General features: G+C 42.9%; 1 protein-coding gene across 2 annotated transcripts in view; it reads left to right on the plus strand.

Annotated features, from left to right (window-relative positions):
• The window catches only part of LOC108520060 (zinc finger protein 813-like), a 24994-nt gene extending 19411 nt beyond the window's left edge, over positions 1 to 5583 (plus strand). The window contains exons 5-8 of one of the 2 annotated variants that reach the window (XR_001882821.1): positions 1162 to 1272; positions 2421 to 2543; positions 2837 to 2913; positions 5498 to 5583. The gene's annotated coding sequence lies outside the window, so the exon portion shown is untranslated. Of the gene's footprint in view, positions 1 to 1161; positions 1273 to 2420; positions 2544 to 2836; positions 3438 to 5497 lie in introns of those variants that run through there. The other variant, XR_001882820.1, reaches the window with a different exon arrangement.
• The last annotated feature ends 9660 nt before the right edge of the window (positions 5584 to 15243 follow it).

Raw genomic sequence — 15243 nt, forward strand, 5'->3', positions numbered from 1 at the left:
TTCACCGTGTTACCCAGGATGGTCTCGATCTCCTGACCTCGTGATCCACCCGTCTCGGCCTCCCAAAGTGCTGGGATTACAGGCTTGAGCCACCGCGCCCGGCCTGAAAAACTGCTTCTCAAATAAGCTTTGGTAGAATCTTAAGAGCTCACATCATTGTTTTCCAAATATAACATGTGCTCAAAATTTTCTACTTTGACCCCACATTTATATATATATATATTTTTTTTAACCTATTATAATAGTTTTTCTCTGAAATTTATTGTGTTCCGTTTGCATTGAGGACTGCATGCTTTCTAGTCTGTATCATATACTGGAAACATTTTCTAGTACCTGATAAATGATTTTAGGTTGTTTTAATGTGTACTTGATAAAGATATCAAGGAACTTTTTCTTTATGCTAACATCAAAGTTTAGTTCAGGTAACCTATTATTCCATTTTCTTTCTTTATGACATCTGATTAAATAGTGAGCTGTGAGCTTCTAAGTAAATGTTCCCCTCAAGTTCCTCTGGTCCATAATATTCTTTGCAGATGTTGAAGGATGGGCTGGATTGACTTGGAACCTTTTTCCAGCAGAGCCCATGTGTTCATGAAGAAAACGTTTGCTCAGATCTGATTTGTACCGCTGCCTCTCTTTCACTGTTTTAAACACCTGTAGCTATGTGTTCACAATTGTGTTTAGTTTCAACGTATTACCATCATTTTTCTAGGAAAATAATTACATGTTTAGATTCTTGCCATCAGAACTTTAGACATGGAAAGAGACATTTCATTTGCTCAGGTGTGTAACATGGTCCTGGAATTTTTTTTCTCCTTTTTTCGAGACAAGAGTGTCACTCTGTCACCCATGCTTGAGTGCAGTGATACTATCTTGCCTCATTGCAACATCCACCTCCCAGGTGCAGTGATCCACCCCACTCAGCCTCCCAAATAGCTGAGACCACAGATGCACACCACAAAACACGGCTAATTTTTTTGTGCTTTTGGTAGAGACAGGGTTTCACCATGCTTCCCAGGTTGATTTCAAACTCCTGGCCTCAAGTGATCTAGCCACTTCAGCCTCTCAAAGTGCTGGGATTACAGGGGTGAGCCACCATGCCCAGCCCATCCTGGAATTTTCTAGAGAAGGAAGACTAACACAGCCTATTGGTGCTTCCAGGCCATCACATGGGAATCAGCCGCACCTCTTTCCAACTCAACTCAGAGCTTCTCAGGATCACTTGAAGTATTTCCTGCTCGGAACAACAGTGACTCAACCCGTAATGTTCAGGTGAGGAATAAGACCAGAAAAGCTCAGAGTGACACTGACCCCTGAAATACTTTGCCAAATAGTGTGTGGTTTTTCCTGTAGGAGAGGGTCATGCTCAGCTGTAATTTGAATTTTAAATAGATTCCTGTCCTCCAAAAATGTAAAAATCACAAATACCAGAGTGGATAAAACAGGGGATTAGACTCAAATCATCTTGAACTTACTCTTGTCTCTGTCCACACTGTCCACACCACTGCTTTTCCTTATCTCATCTCACAGCTTTAACCCACCTACCCATGTCCCCTGCAGGCCTCTCCCCTGAGCTCTAAAATCCTGTGTCCAGTTGTCTACTGAGCTCTCTGTAGGGACATCAAACAGGCATCTCCACCTTCACATGTCCATAAGTGACTTCCTAAACCCCCAGACAAATTCCCTTACTGTCCTATGTGTTTCAGATGAGGGTGACAGTTTACTTCTGGAAGTTTAGCCAAACTTGACAGCATGTATTTTAAGTATGGGAGATAAATTACATTATTTGTAAGTGTTGTAATTTATACTGTAAAGAGAAATTTGCATGTATACATAAAAGGAGTGAGAAAATACATCATTTCCAAAATTCTTTTGAGGTGTGGGGGAAAAATGTTTCAAGACCTCATCCCTATGGATCTGTGCTCCCAGGACCCCTCTAACCTCATCTCTTGCCTGCGTCCTCCTCGCTTTCTCTGCTCCAGCCATGCAGGCCTCTTTCCTTTTTCTGGGGCTGAGGTTTCTCCCACCTCAGAGCCTTCACCTGTGCTGTCCCTCTGCCTAGGACTCTCTGGGCACTCAGCTGTAAGTGACAAGCAGCGTTTCTTTCCCAAGTCTTTGTTCTGACATCACTTTTACTATGGAAAACTTTCTGGTCTCCCACAGTCCCCATTTGTCATGACAGCTCCACCTTCACCCCACCTCTGGTCCATGTTGCCTGTTCTGTGTGATTCTTTTGCTCCTTCACTGTTCACTGGATCCTGGTGAGAACAAGTCTCTAAGCACAGAGCAGAGCCAGAAGTTGGGGCTGTGCTGGGCTGGTGCCCTCTGAGTGGAGCTCAAACTTGGCTTCACATTAGGGTTCTCAGACGTTTTGCAAATACATCTTTTATGCTGTTTTATCAGAGATTCTATTTTCACAGTACGGCATCCACCCTCAACAATACCTACAATGACACAGGTGATTCTCATCTGTCTCCAGCATTGAATGTCAAGGCAGTTTCCTCCATGTTGAGAGCTGAGATCAGCCTGTGATCCACAGGGAGGTGAGGGGCTGTGGTCTGCATGGAGTTTGGTTAGGGCCAGATCTGTGCCCTGAAGATCTGTGCCCTGCTTCAGCGTGTGAGTGGACTTTTCCAAGAGGGAGCAAGATCTGGAAATGGGTCAAAATTACCCTTGTATGTCCTCCTGTGCCACTTTCTTATCTCTGCATGATCTCTGGTGCAGTGGGCAGCAGAGGACCATCTTTCTCCCGGGTTAGGTCTCCCCTGTGTGAGTTTTGTCACAGGAAAGGATTGAGTGATTTCTAAAACTTAAATCTCGTATTTTTTTACAAAAGGATTGATTTCCAAAGACTCATGTGAGGAAGCCACCAAGAAGAGCAAAGAAAAGGATCCAGGGATGGCTCTTCCTCAGGTGAGTGATATTCCTCGGTGGATTCCGCTGTCTCTTTCCTTTCTGAAATGCCAGGTATTGTAGTAGCCAGTCTTCTCTGAGTCTGAAGCATCCTGCCTCACACATTTGCTGGCACTCACCCAAGACTTTTCTCAGTCCTTGTCATCTTGACTTAAATTCCCTCTCCTATAACCTAGTGAATGAGCTTGGGAAGAGACTCCCCTGGGCATGGGCCTGGGAAGGGCTCACACCAGACATGGATGGAGATGGGGTGTGGACCCCGTGCTGTCAGTGATGTTGGGCAGCAGGGATTGTTTAGAGACCACACCTGGATGAATGTTTAGCTCTTTGTAAACCTGATCAGAAAATCTATATATGAAAGTCATTCATTAATGTGCACTGGTATCTGGTAAATTCTAGAAAAGGAAACAAACTAGGGGAGATATTTTGTATCTGATTTTGTAATACGTTTGAAGTTACGCTAGTGAGTCAATATGTCTCTGACTCCAAACTGTTTTTTTAAGAGACAGGTGTCATTCTGGGGCCCAGTCTGGAGTGCAGTGGCACAATTTTAGTTTACAGCAGCCTCAAATTTGTGGCCTCAACTGATCCCCACATTAGCCTCTCACGTAGTTGCAGGGGCCATTGAAAATAATATGCTAAGAATAGGTAAGGCTCAAGGACAGTATCTCTAGCTAGTTGCACTTTCCATGAACTCCAGTAGTCAAGGACAGTATCTCTAGCTAGTTGCACTTTCCATGAACTCCAGTAGTCAAGGACAGTATCTCTAGTTGAACTTTTAATGAACTCTAGTAGGCGCCAAGAAGGCAGACAAATAAGAAAGAGCTTAGAGACAAGGAACTAAGCAGAAGGTTACATCTGGGTGCAGAAAGTTTGTTTTGCATTGTGTTATTTTGCCGACGTGGGATTTATGGAGTATAAATAAAGTGAGGCGGAGGCTCTAGGCGCGGCCGCCACGTTCTCTGTTTGTCTTTGTCTCTTGTGTCTGTTCATTCTCCACCACCCCGGCACAGTCCCCAATACGTAGTCAGATGACAGGCATGTGCCACCACGCCAGTCTATTCTAGTTTCAGAGAAGGTGAGAATGAGAGCTATGTACAGAATGAGGGAGGGAAGCAGTGATGAAGATGAAGGGGAACCCTGGGTGCAGATGAGTGGTGAGTTGATTGGATGTGATGATGAAGTGGTGATGTGTTGCTTCCTCTCTTTATAACGTAATTAATGTAAAATTAGTTTAAATTATGCAGATGAGAATGAGGGTTACAAGACTCCTGTGTCTAAGTGTGGTGCCTTTTATAATTATGGTGTTAGAGATGAGCTTCCCTTTGCAACCCCTCTTCAGCCAGAGGACAGTGACTTAACTCATTAGTTGTGGATCACCCTCTTCCCTTTTCATGGATGGGGTGGGGAGTGGGAAAGTGAAGTTGGGTAAGAAGTGACTGAGTCTCTGTTACTACATTGAATGTGATAAAAGGAATATTAAAAGTGCTTTTGTTCTCTTTTGTAATTTTTTTTCTTCTGGTTCCTCTTTTAATTAGCGTAGCTGTTTTTTTGTGTGTTTATGTATTGTGGGATCTGGCCAGCAGCCTGCAATGCAGCGGGCTGTCTCTTTGTTCCCAGGCAGATCAGCAGGTCGACGTGAGAGATCGAATAAGTGGAGGAAAAGGCACATAATCCCAATAAGAATAATTTTGTGCAGCAGGTAAATCGGTGTGAGAGGAAACTGGTGAGACAGAAAGTATAAGGAGGAGAATCATTAAATAAAACCTATTGTAGGTGAGATTGAGTGCTGAAGGAGGAAGAGAAGAACAGAGGCATGTTATTTTCAGGCTAATGGAAATGGCGAGATTTTAGGTTTGTAAGGAGAAAAGAAAGGTAATCAGGAGAAGTGGGATTAGTTACATGGGTCTCCATTGTCATTGGGGGGATTGAATTAGACCTATTGTGACTTGGTGTGCCAGCTTCTAAGGAGTTGGCACGGATCTCACCACGTCTGAGGGCGGTTTGTGATGTGGATGTCTTTTCCCTGTGGTTTTCGTCATCAGTACTCACATGAAGCTTGAGTCTACGGGTGGGTATCCAGAGAGGGGATTGATGATCTCCCGGTGAAACAAGCATATCCGTTCCCCACGTTATAACTGTGCCAGGTTCTCAGGTATTGGTTTGGGAGTTTTCCCATAACACTTGCTTGCCTTCATTTAGGGAGAATTTTTTGCCTTTATAATGGTGTTCGGCTGCAGTTAGATTATTATCTTTAGAAACATTAAAAAAATTTAAAGTAAACAATACCAAATGTATTTGGGAATGGGGGGTAGTTAAATTATGCTTTTTTTGTTCAGGCTGTTTGGATAATCGGGTTTTAAAGTACGATTGGCCCGTCCCACCACAGCCTGTCCCTGAGGGCTGTAAGGGATTCCAGTAATATGGGAAATTCCCTGCTGTTGCTTAAATAAATCAAAAGCCTTACTAACATATCCAGGGGCTTTATCTGTATTTATTTGATATGGAAGCCCCATAATTGCAAAGCAAGAATACAGATTTTTTTTTTTTTTTAACATGAGCCATGCCTTCCCCTGTTTGGCAGGTAGCCCAGATAAAACCTGAGAAGGTATCCACAGAGACATGAACGTATGTCAGTCTGCCAAAGGAGATAACATGGGTCACATCCATTTGCCATAAATCATTAGGACTNCTGAAAACTGCTTCTCAAATAAGCTTTGGTAGAATCTTAAGAGCTCACATCATTGTTTTCCAAATATAACATGTGCTCAAAATTTTCTACTTTGACCCCACATTTATATATATATATATTTTTTTTAACCTATTATAATAGTTTTCTCTGAAATTTATTGTGTTCCGTTTGCATTGAGGACTGCATGCTTTCTAGTCTGTATCATATACTGGAAACATTTTCTAGTACCTGATAAATGATTTTAGGTTGTTTTAATGTGTACTTGATAAAGATATCAAGGAACTTTTCTTTATGCTAACATCAAAGTTTAGTTCAGGTAACCTATTATTCCATTTTCTTTCTTTATGACATCTGATTAAATAGTGAGCTGTGAGCTTCTAAGTAAATGTTCCCCTCAAGTTCCTCTGGTCCATAATATTCTTTGCAGATGTTGAAGGATGGGCTGGATTGACTTGGAACCTTTTCCAGCAGAGCCCATGTGTTCATGAAGAAAACGTTTGCTCAGATCTGATTTGTACCGCTGCCTCTCTTTCACTGTTTTAAACACCTGTAGCTATGTGTTCACAATTGTGTTTAGTTTCAACGTATTACCATCATTTTCTAGGAAAATAATTACATGTTTAGATTCTTGCCATCAGAACTTTAGACATGGAAAGAGACATTTCATTTGCTCAGGTGTGTAACATGGTCCTGGAATTTTTTTTCTCCTTTTTTCGAGACAAGAGTGTCACTCTGTCACCCATGCTTGAGTGCAGTGATACTATCTTGCCTCATTGCAACATCCACCTCCCAGGTGCAGTGATCCACCCCACTCAGCCTCCCAAATAGCTGAGACCACAGATGCACACCACAAAACACGGCTAATTTTTTTGTGCTTTTGGTAGAGACAGGGTTTCACCATGCTTCCCAGGTTGATTTCAAACTCCTGGCCTCAAGTGATCTAGCCACTTCAGCCTCTCAAAGTGCTGGGATTACAGGGGTGAGCCACCATGCCCAGCCCATCCTGGAATTTTCTAGAGAAGGAAGACTAACACAGCCTATTGGTGCTTCCAGGCCATCACATGGGAATCAGCCGCACCTCTTTCCAACTCAACTCAGAGCTTCTCAGGATCACTTGAAGTATTTCCTGCTCGGAACAACAGTGACTCAACCCGTAATGTTCAGGTGAGGAATAAGACCAGAAAAGCTCAGAGTGACACTGACCCCTGAAATACTTTGCCAAATAGTGTGTGGTTTTCCTGTAGGAGAGGGTCATGCTCAGCTGTAATTTGAATTTTAAATAGATTCCTGTCCTCCAAAATGTAAAATCACAAATACCAGAGTGGATAAAACAGGGGATTAGACTCAAATCATCTTGAACTTACTCTTGTCTCTGTCCACACTGTCCACACCACTGCTTTTCCTTATCTCATCTCACAGCTTTAACCCACCTACCCATGTCCCCTGCAGGCCTCTCCCCTGAGCTCTAAAATCCTGTGTCCAGTTGTCTACTGAGCTCTCTGTAGGGACATCAAACAGGCATCTCCACCTTCACATGTCCATAAGTGACTTCCTAAACCCCAGACAAATTCCCTTACTGTCCTATGTGTTTCAGATGAGGGTGACAGTTTACTTCTGGAAGTTTAGCCAAACTTGACAGCATGTATTTTAAGTATGGGAGATAAATTACATTATTTGTAAGTGTTGTAATTTATACTGTAAAGAGAAATTTGCATGTATACATAAAAGGAGTGAGAAAATACATCATTTCCAAAATTCTTTTGAGGTGTGGGGGAAAAATGTTTCAAGACCTCATCCCTATGGATCTGTGCTCCCAGGACCCCTCTAACCTCATCTCTTGCCTGCGTCCTCCTCGCTTTCTCTGCTCCAGCCATGCAGGCCTCTTTCCTTTTTCTGGGGCTGAGGTTTCTCCCATCTCAGAGCCTTCACCTGTGCTGTCCCTCTGCCTAGGACTCTCTGGGCACTCAGCTGTAAGTGACAAGCAGCGTTTCTTTCCCAAGTCTTTGTTCTGACATCACTTTTACTATGGAAAACTTTCTGGTCTCCCACAGTCCCCCATTTGTCATGACAGCTCCACCTTCACCCCCACCTCTGGTCCATGTTGCCTGTTCTGTGTGATTCTTTTTGCTCCTTCACTGTTCACTGGATCCTGGTGAGAACAAGTCTCTAAGCACAGAGCAGAGCCAGAAGTTGGGGCTGTGCTGGGCTGGTGCCCTCTGAGTGGAGCTCAAACTTGGCTTCACATTAGGGTTCTCAGACGTTTTGCAAATACATCTTTTATGCTGTTTTATCAGAGATTCTATTTTCACAGTACGGCATCCACCCTCAACAATACCTACAATGACACAGGTGATTCTCATCTGTCTCCAGCATTGAATGTCAAGGCAGTTTCCTCCATGTTGAGAGCTGAGATCAGCCTGTGATCCACAGGGAGGTGAGGGGGCTGTGGTCTGCATGGAGTTTGGTTAGGGCCAGATCTGTGCCCTGAAGATCTGTGCCCTGCTTCAGCGTGTGAGTGGACTTTTCCAAGAGGGAGCAAGATCTGGAAATGGGTCAAAATTACCCTTGTATGTCCTCCTGTGCCACTTTCTTATCTCTGCATGATCTCTGGTGCAGTGGGCAGCAGAGGACCATCTTTCTCCCGGGTTAGGTCTCCCCTGTGTGAGTTTTGTCACAGGAAAGGATTGAGTGATTTCTAAAACTTAAATCTCGTATTTTTTTACAAAAGGATTGATTTCCAAAGACTCATGTGAGGAAGCCACCAAGAAGAGCAAAGAAAAGGATCCAGGGATGGCTCTTCCTCAGGTGAGTGATATTCCTCGGTGGATTCCGCTGTCTCTTTCCTTTCTGAAATGCCAGGTATTGTAGTAGCCAGTCTTCTCTGAGTCTGAAGCATCCTGCCTCACACATTTGCTGGCACTCACCCAAGACTTTTCTCAGTCCTTGTCATCTTGACTTAAATTCCCTCTCCTATAACCTAGTGAATGAGCTTGGGAAGAGACTCCCCTGGGCATGGGCCTGGGAAGGGCTCACACCAGACATGGATGGAGATGGGGTGTGGACCCCGTGCTGTCAGTGATGTTGGGCAGCAGGGATTGTTTAGAGACCACACCTGGATGAATGTTTAGCTCTTTGTAAACCTGATCAGAAAATCTATATATGAAAGTCATTCATTAATGTGCACTGGTATCTGGTAAATTCTAGAAAAGGAAACAAACTAGGGGAGATATTTTGTATCTGATTTTGTAATACGTTTGAAGTTACGCTAGTGAGTCAATATGTCTCTGACTCCAAACTGTTTTTTTAAGAGACAGGTGTCATTCTGGGGCCCAGTCTGGAGTGCAGTGGCACAATTTTAGTTTACAGCAGCCTCAAATTTGTGGCCTCAACTGATCCCCACATTAGCCTCTCACGTAGTTGCAGGGGCCATTGAAAATAATATGCTAAGAATAGGTAAGGCTCAAGGACAGTATCTCTAGCTAGTTGCACTTTCCATGAACTCCAGTAGTCAAGGACAGTATCTCTAGCTAGTTGCACTTTCCATGAACTCCAGTAGTCAAGGACAGTATCTCTAGTTGAACTTTTAATGAACTCTAGTAGGCGCCAAGAAGGCAGACAAATAAGAAAGAGCTTAGAGACAAGGAACTAAGCAGAAGGTTACATCTGGGTGCAGAAAGTTTGTTTTGCATTGTGTTATTTTTGCCGACGTGGGATTTATGGAGTATAAATAAAGTGAGGCGGAGGCTCTAGGCGCGGCCGCCACGTTCTCTGTTTGTCTTTGTCTCTTGTGTCTGTTCATTCTCCACCACCCCCGGCACAGTCCCCAATACGTAGTCAGATGACAGGCATGTGCCACCACGCCAGTCTATTCTAGTTTCAGAGAAGGTGAGAATGAGAGCTATGTACAGAATGAGGGAGGGAAGCAGTGATGAAGATGAAGGGGAACCCTGGGTGCAGATGAGTGGTGAGTTGATTGGATGTGATGATGAAGTGGTGATGTGTTGCTTCCTCTCTTTATAACGTAATTAATGTAAAATTAGTTTAAATTATGCAGATGAGAATGAGGGTTACAAGACTCCTGTGTCTAAGTGTGGTGCCTTTTATAATTATGGTGTTAGAGATGAGCTTCCCTTTGCAACCCCTCTTCAGCCAGAGGACAGTGACTTAACTCATTAGTTGTGGATCACCCTCTTCCCTTTTCATGGATGGGGTGGGGAGTGGGAAAGTGAAGTTGGGTAAGAAGTGACTGAGTCTCTGTTACTACATTGAATGTGATAAAAGGAATATTAAAAGTGCTTTTGTTCTCTTTTTGTAATTTTTTTTCTTCTGGTTCCTCTTTTAATTAGCGTAGCTGTTTTTTTGTGTGTTTATGTATTGTGGGATCTGGCCAGCAGCCTGCAATGCAGCGGGCTGTCTCTTTGTTCCCAGGCAGATCAGCAGGTCGACGTGAGAGATCGAATAAGTGGAGGAAAAGGCACATAATCCCAATAAGAATAATTTTGTGCAGCAGGTAAATCGGTGTGAGAGGAAACTGGTGAGACAGAAAGTATAAGGAGGAGAATCATTAAATAAAACCTATTGTAGGTGAGATTGAGTGCTGAAGGAGGAAGAGAAGAACAGAGGCATGTTATTTTCAGGCTAATGGAAATGGCGAGATTTTTAGGTTTGTAAGGAGAAAAAGAAAGGTAATCAGGAGAAGTGGGATTAGTTACATGGGTCTCCATTGTCATTGGGGGGATTGAATTAGACCTATTGTGACTTGGTGTGCCAGCTTCTAAGGAGTTGGCACGGATCTCACCACGTCTGAGGGCGGTTTGTGATGTGGATGTCTTTTCCCTGTGGTTTTCGTCATCAGTACTCACATGAAGCTTGAGTCTACGGGTGGGTATCCAGAGAGGGGATTGATGATCTCCCGGTGAAACAAGCATATCCGTTCCCCCACGTTATAACTGTGCCAGGTTCTCAGGTATTGGTTTGGGAGTTTTCCCATAACACTTGCTTGCCTTCATTTAGGGAGAATTTTTTGCCTTTATAATGGTGTTCGGCTGCAGTTAGATTATTATCTTTAGAAACATTAAAAAAATTTAAAGTAAACAATACCAAATGTATTTGGGAATGGGGGGTAGTTAAATTATGCTTTTTTTGTTCAGGCTGTTTGGATAATCGGGTTTTTAAAGTACGATTGGCCCGTCCCACCACAGCCTGTCCCTGAGGGCTGTAAGGGATTCCAGTAATATGGGAAATTCCCTGCTGTTGCTTAAATAAATCAAAAGCCTTACTAACATATCCAGGGGCTTTATCTGTATTTATTTGATATGGAAGCCCCATAATTGCAAAGCAAGAATACAGATTTTTTTTTTTTTTTTAACATGAGCCATGCCTTCCCCTGTTTGGCAGGTAGCCCAGATAAAACCTGAGAAGGTATCCACAGAGACATGAACGTATGTCAGTCTGCCAAAGGAGATAACATGGGTCACATCCATTTGCCATAAATCATTAGGACTTAGGCCTCTGGGATTAACGCCAGGTTCCTGATTTGGAAGTACAAAAACTTGGCACTGAGGACAGCTGTGAACAATAAGCTTAGCCTGTTTCCAGGTAAGAGCAAATTTATCTTTTAATCCAGCAGCATGGACGTGAGTGAGATTACGGAACTCCTGAGCTTCGTGGGTTGCAAAAGAGACCAAACACTCGACTTTATGGTTACCGGCAGACACGGGTCCTGGTCAAGTGGCATGAGATCTAATATGCATAATATAGAAAGGGTGTCTACGTTGGCGAACCGCCTGTTGTAACCTTGAAGATAAAGAAGCCAATTCAGAATTATCAATATGTTTGATAGTAGTAGTTTCTATATTTTTAGTGGCATGTACAACATAAGCAGAGTCAGAGACAATATTTAAAGGATTAGGGAAATCCTGTAAGGCAATAATGACAGCAATTAACTCTGCCTTTTAAGCAGAGGTATAAAGGGTAGAAATAAGCTTGTCTGCAGGACCCACATAACCAGCATTGCCATTACTGGAGCTGTCAGTGAACACTGTAACAGCCTCAGGAGTGGGGTGATCTTTGGTTAAGATGTCATTTTTATAAAATCAAACAATTTGTTCTTTGGATAATGATTATCAATAACACCAATAAAATCAGCCAAGTGAATTTGCTACAGTATGGAATATTGAAAGGCGGCTTGAACTTTGAGCCAATTTAAAGGAGCTACAGTTAAATTCAGATCAAATTTGGAAATTTTAAGTATTCTACACTGAGCTTCTCCAATTTGAGTGGCCATTTGGTCTAGATAAACAGACAAAGTTTTTGACACAGAATGAGGAAGAAAACACCACTCCCCTAAATCATTATGTTGAACTATCAGTCCAGTAGGAGAGTGTAATGAAGTGAAAACCAGAAGCTGAAAAGGCTGAGATGGCTGTACTCTAGATAACTGGGCGGTCTGGATTCTTTCCTCTATGAATTCCAGTTCTAGTGAAGCCTCAGGGGTCAAAGTCCTGGGACTACAGAGATTGGAATCTCCCCGCAGCATAGAAAACAAGTTAGACAGCGCATAGGTTGGATACCTGAAGTAGGTCTTGAATAATTAATGTTACACAAAAGTTTTTGGAAGTCATTAAAGTTTTCAAAGAATCTCTCCTAATCTGAACTTTTTGAGGTTGAATACATTATCGACCACCATTCCTAAATATTGAACAGGAGTGGTCTGTTGAATTTTATCCTGAGCAATGTGTAATCCAGCCTCTGTAACATGGAGGCTCAAACTTTGATAACAGTCAATTACTTCTTTATCAGTGGGGACAGCAATTAAAATATCATCAATATAATGAAGAATATAGGCCTGGGGAAATCGGGCTCAAACTGGTGAAAGCACTTGCCCAACATAAAGCTGGCAGACTGTAGGGCTATTCAGCATTCTCTGAGTAAGTACTCTCCATTGATAACGAGCTGCAGCCTCCAGACTATTGATAGATGGTACAGTAAAAGCAAAATTTATATGAAAAAAATCTTTAAGATCGAGAACTATGAGAGTCCAATTTTTAGGTATTAAAGCAGGGGCAGGCCTGCCTGGTTGGATGGCCCCCATAGATTTAATAACAGCGTTAATGGCCCTTACATTGGTTACCATCTGCCACTTGCCTGATTTCTTTTTTACTAGAAACAGGGGAATTCCAGGGGGAAAGAGAAGGTTCCACATTTCCAAGTTGTAACTGTTCAGAAACCAAGTGAGTTAAAGCCTCCAGTTTGAGCAGCCACTGCTGAATCAAACGGGTGTGTCAGATTTCGAGTGTAAAGGGATAGGATCAGGAGGTGAGGCAGCAGGATAACCTAAACCCACCCTGTTTTATTTTACAGTAACTGGGAGGGGTTTAGTAATCCTTTCATGTTTTGGACCGAGACCGAGTCCAGGAACAAACCTCATAGTTTCCATCATATGCTGACTGGGAGCACTATAAGAATTATGTGGAATATTAATTTCAGCCCCCCATTGTGCCAGTAAATCTCTACCCCAAAGATTAATGAGGACTGGCATGATATAAGGCTGAGTTTTACCCTTTTGACCACCAGGGTCAGTGCAAGGCAAGATAAATATGCTCTCATAAACTTCCTCGGCTTTTCCAACACATACTAGTCCCATGTTAGTGGGATGTTTAAGCCAGGAGGAAGACCATAAACTAGAGAAAATAACAGAAACATCAGCCCCAGTATCTACCAGGCCCTCGAACTTTTTTCCTTGAATGTGAATGGTGCAGGTGGGCTGCTGTTTAGAAATTATATTAATCCAATAAGTGGCCTTTTCACCACCAGAGCCAATCCTAGGGCCACGTGTCTTATCTCCTTTGTTTAAAATGATATTAGGTAGTAAAAGCAATTGAGCAATTGATTCACCAGCCGGAATGGAAACAGGAGCCTTGGCAGACATGATTAATTTAATCTCATCAACAGAATCAGAATTAATGAGACCAGTATGAATGTTGATTCCTTTAGGAGAGGTGGATGCCCTAACTAACACCAGGCCCACCGAAACTTGAGGTAAAGGGCCAGTGACCCTCATGGGGACAATTAAAGGCAAAGGGTTAGGTAGTAAATTTAGAGGAATAGTACTACAGAGATCGACCTTCCCACCCCCTACTGTGGAGGTGGACAAGCACTGTATTGAGACAAAAGGAGAGGCTGAGACCTATTTGGGTTGGCTATAGGTAAATTTGTTTGTGCTGGGGGTTGTGTTGGGACCGCCTGAAGCGGAAACCCAACTTTGGTCTGAGTCTGAAGCATCGTGTTTTACATCGGGGCCTGGGGTCAGCCCTGCTCCCCATTTCCCTCTTGTTGTGGTGGGGGTTTCCATCTATATCATACTCAGAGCAGCAAGTACTTGTCCAGTGTTTACCTTTGTGACAATATGGGCAAACACTAGCAGCAGCATTTGGCTGTGTTTGTTGAGCCGGCTTGGTAGCTTTTCAGTTTTTAACAGTGCAATTTTTTCAAGTATGACCAAGTTTACCGCAATTAGAAAAGAATTAGAAGTATACTGGTGATTACAGGTGTCCATGTGTGAAGAAGGTACAGAGAAGTAGGCTGAGTGGATGACAAAGGGACCGGGTGAGGAACCAAAATGACAGGAGGGTGAGGGGCTGAAGTGGATGGGGGAGGGCCTGAAGAATTATAGGTAAATTGTAGTTTGGTCCCAGAGCCATTAGGTAACTCTGGAGGTTTGAAGAGAGAAGAATTAGCATATATACGGTCCTGGACTGTCTGGGCTCCAAGAAAAGAATTAGTGGGACCAGTTTGGTTGGTGTCCTTCGTAGCCCGTGCCCACAGAATAGCTTTGTGGGTGTCTGATCCAATGCCTTCACAAGCTTTAATATATACAGGCAACACCTCATGATCAGGTAAATTTTGTCGTTGGACAGAATGCATAGCCATTTTACACTAATGGTTCACATTTTCAAAAGCTCACATACGAAGGAGAATACCTTGAGAATGCTCATCAGAGACAGATTTTCAACAGCATTTTGTTATTTAGCTGAAAATCAGGGTATGATTCAGTGTGACCTTGTTTAACCATGGTAAAAGAAACGGGCTTGGCCTGGGGCACGTAATTTATCCCAAGTTCTCATACACACCTTTGTTATTTGTTCTGTAGTAAGAGTATCAAAGTTTAATTGGGCTTAAGTATCAGAGAAACTATCAGAGCCTGTGAGCTGAGCTGAGCCTGCAAACAGGCCTCTTCTACTTAATGGGTTTTATAGAACAGTGAAGTTGCTTTCTCTCTTTTCAACCTCTTAGCTGTTTGCCTCTATTTCCCATCACATTCTGGTCCAAGGCTTATTTATTAATAAAATGGTTTTCGTTTCTTTCTCTGTTATCGTCATGGAGATGATTTCTCATTTGGGAGAAGATTTTTTAGTTTTCAATTACATTTTGTCAACATTTAAAAAGCGAAGTAACGAATATTTCTTGGGCCAGGCATGTTGGCTCACACCTGTAATCCCAGCACTTTGGGAGGCTGAGGCAGGCAAATAACTTGAAGTGAGGAGTTCGATACTGGCCTGGTCAACATGGTGAATCCCGTCTCTGTGAAAAACACAAAAATTAGCTGGGCATAGTGGCGCGCGCCTGTAATGCCAGCT

Source organism: Rhinopithecus bieti, unplaced genomic scaffold (genome assembly GCF_001698545.2).
Source record: "Rhinopithecus bieti isolate Rb0 unplaced genomic scaffold, ASM169854v2 scaffold_50799, whole genome shotgun sequence".
Lineage (NCBI taxonomy): Eukaryota > Metazoa > Chordata > Mammalia > Primates > Cercopithecidae > Rhinopithecus > Rhinopithecus bieti.